Source organism: Nannospalax galili, unplaced genomic scaffold (assembly GCF_000622305.1).
Source record: "Nannospalax galili isolate Female #2095 unplaced genomic scaffold, S.galili_v1.0 scaffold113, whole genome shotgun sequence".
In the NCBI taxonomy this organism is placed as follows: Eukaryota; Metazoa; Chordata; class Mammalia; order Rodentia; family Spalacidae; genus Nannospalax; species Nannospalax galili.
In genome coordinates, this window is record NW_008335444.1 from 1462797 (window position 1) to 1466015 (window position 3219).

Below are 3219 nucleotides of genomic sequence, written 5' to 3' on the forward strand. Positions count from 1 at the left end.
CAGGCGATACCTTCTTTTGAGTTGTTGGCCAGGGTGACCAAAGGGATTCCCAGATAGTAACCCAGCATAGAACTGGAAAATTGAACAGCAGACTCCAATCTTATCTAAAGGAATATTGGCAACTGACTACCACTAGATGAGGAACAGCTGATTTCATAAAACAAAGACCTCTATATAGGCTGACTAGATTCACCAGAAGGGGCAAGTAGTGGGGAATAGCTGGGGATGCCAACAACACAGCAGACAGTAGCAGGGATATCAGAGTATAAGGGCTCTAGTTGGGGAAGGCAGCTATGCTCACCACTATGTATTATATTTGAGGAGGAAGCATGGGAATTTACATCATGTTAATTAGTAGAGATGATAAACAATACCATTGAAATCTACCCGATGACTTTATAGACATGCGCAGGTGCCAAGGATCCAAGTGCAATCAATTATGACTAGTAATAATCAGATACATACAGATTAGAGATGCATGCACCAACATCTCAGTAGCAAAAACAATGAGTCTTCTCCAAGGAACAATATATTCTAAAGTGAAATGGAGATCTTTTTAAAAGATTAATAACTCCTTCAATTTTATGTTTCACAGGGCTTATACTGAGTTCAATATTGTATAACTGTATTAATTCAACTGTGAACCTAGAAAGTTTCAGCCACTTGTGAAAGAAATGTACTCTTCTCTGGAGTGTGTTTCTGAATATGTTAAAACCATAGTGAAATGCTTCTTCTAATCATGTAGCTATTAAAAACTTTTAAAAGATAAAAAAAAATAATTCTTCAAAGCATAAAAATTTGCTCCTTAATAATTAGTAGATGTGAAAATCATTACCATTGATATCTATCTGATGACTTTATATTCATGCTCAGATGCCAAGAAGCTCAGAAAGTAACCGATTGTGACTAGTAATAACCAGATATATAGAGATTAGAAATACATGTGAAAACATCTTAATGTCAATCGTATTAAAAATGAATTTTTCTGTATGAAACTATGTATTTTAATAATGAAATGGAGATCTTTTTAAAGGTTAAAACCTCATTTAATTTTATGTCTTATAGGGTTTACTGAGTACAATATTGTATAACTGTAATAATTCAGCTGTAAACCTATAATATTACAATTAATTTTGAAAGAGATGCATCTTAGCTTTGGAAATTGTTATTGAATATGTCAATGCTATTGTAATGAAATACTTCTTCTAAGTCTGTAGTTATTAAATAAATAATTAAAAAATACCTGAATACCTAAACATAAAAAAATACTATTTTTACTAATTCCTTGAAGAACTCATACAATGTATTTTGATCATACTCACCCCCCAGCTCCTCCCAGGGCCACTGTTACCTCTGTACCCACCCAATCCAACCTTGTGGGGTTTTGGGGGTGCTTTTTTTCACTCATAGAGCCATAGAGTCCAATTTCTGATGCCCAAATACCCTTAATCTGGAGCCTGACATGAAGCATGGTTTTCCTACCATGGGTCACACCCTTAAAGAAAACTGATGCTTTTTCTCCCAGCAGCTATTAAATGTCATTAGCTCCTCAGCCAGAGGAGGACTTCACGCCCACTTCCTCTCCTCCATGCTGGGGTTTCGTCTGGCTTGAGCTTGCACAGGTTTTGTGCATGCTGTCACAATTTCTGTAAGTGCATATGTGCAATTGCCCTGCTTTCTGGAAAACACTTTTCTTGTATTTTCCACTGTCTCTGGCCATTACCATCTTCCTGCCATTCTTTGATAAGCCTTGGGAAGGAGTGCCACATATACATCCCATTTAGGTCTGAGCACAGGCTTTCATTACACTGACCTGGACCAGTTGTGGGTCTCTGTGTTTCTACTGCAAGGAAAGTCTTCTCTGCTGAGGCTTGAGAGATGCACTAACTGATGTGTAATAATAACTCGTTAGGAGTCATTTTAATAAAATGTCCATTTAGCAGAATCTTAGTAGTAGGTTCTTCATCCTGATAACAGTTCCAGGTATGAACTTCATTTTGTGAGTGAGCCTTAAGTCCAATCAAACAGTGGTTGATTACTCCCAAAACGTTCATGTCATCATTACAATTAGTGGACAGATCTTACCAGACCAGTCATTACTGTAGCTCACATAGCTCACAGCTGTGTAAGACTGATGATTACTTTTCTTCTCCCATAGCATGCACAGTTCTTCTAGCATGATGAAAACTAGCCAATAGAGATGAAGTTTCGAGGTCAGTACCCATTTGATTTCTCCATGTCTTATGACTCAAGTTCATGTTATTTTCAGCAATAGAGTCTTAATGGCAAGTTCTGTAGGGTAACCAATGGCAATAGCCTGTAATGTTTGGGGGTCTACAGGGCCCCACTGACTCATAACTCAAAAAGAAATAACTCATCCCTGGTATTGGGTTTCTTATTTGCTAACTTGTGGTGTCTAGCTGGAGTATTGGTCCACCATTAGAGGGTAAATCCATTCAAATTCAAATTCTTTGTGTATATGTCTGTATATATTTTTAGAAAGGTTCTACAGTAGTAGATTTCCACATAGCTTTTTCTTTTTTATATTTTGTTTATTTTTGTTATTTTATGTGTATGAATGTTTTGCCTGCATGTATGTAAGTGCACCCATGTTGTACAATGCCCACTGAGGTCAGAATAGGGTGTCAGATCCCCTGGAACTGGAGTTACAGATGTCATTAGTAACCATATGGGTGCTGGGAACAGAACCCTGGTAGTCTGCAAGAGCAGCGGGTGCTGTTAACTGCGGATCCATCTCTGCAGCCCTCTGCACGGCCTTTTCAAAGGCCTTTTGTGTTAGTTATCTTTCTCCATACTCCCCCCTCAGCCTTGCCCTCCCATCATCCACCCCATTTAATATTTTTTGTTCCTTTATTCACCTTTCTCCCTTTATAACAGTATATTGTATCTCCCTTTCCTTAAAAGAGTCTCCCCACCATGGGTCTTTATTAATTTCCCGTCATCCCGTGGTATTCCAATTGAAACACACATCTAAAAATTCAAAAATGCAACCACATATGAGAGAAAACATGTTTCTGGGTGTGGGTTATCCCAGAAACTCAGGATGATTGTTTTCCAGTTTCATCCATTTACCTATGAATTTCATCATTTCAATTTTCTTAAGAGCTGAATAACATTCTATGGTGCAACAGAATGCATTTTTATTATCCATTCATCAGTTGATGGACATCTAGGCTGTTTCCATCTTCTAGCTACTAT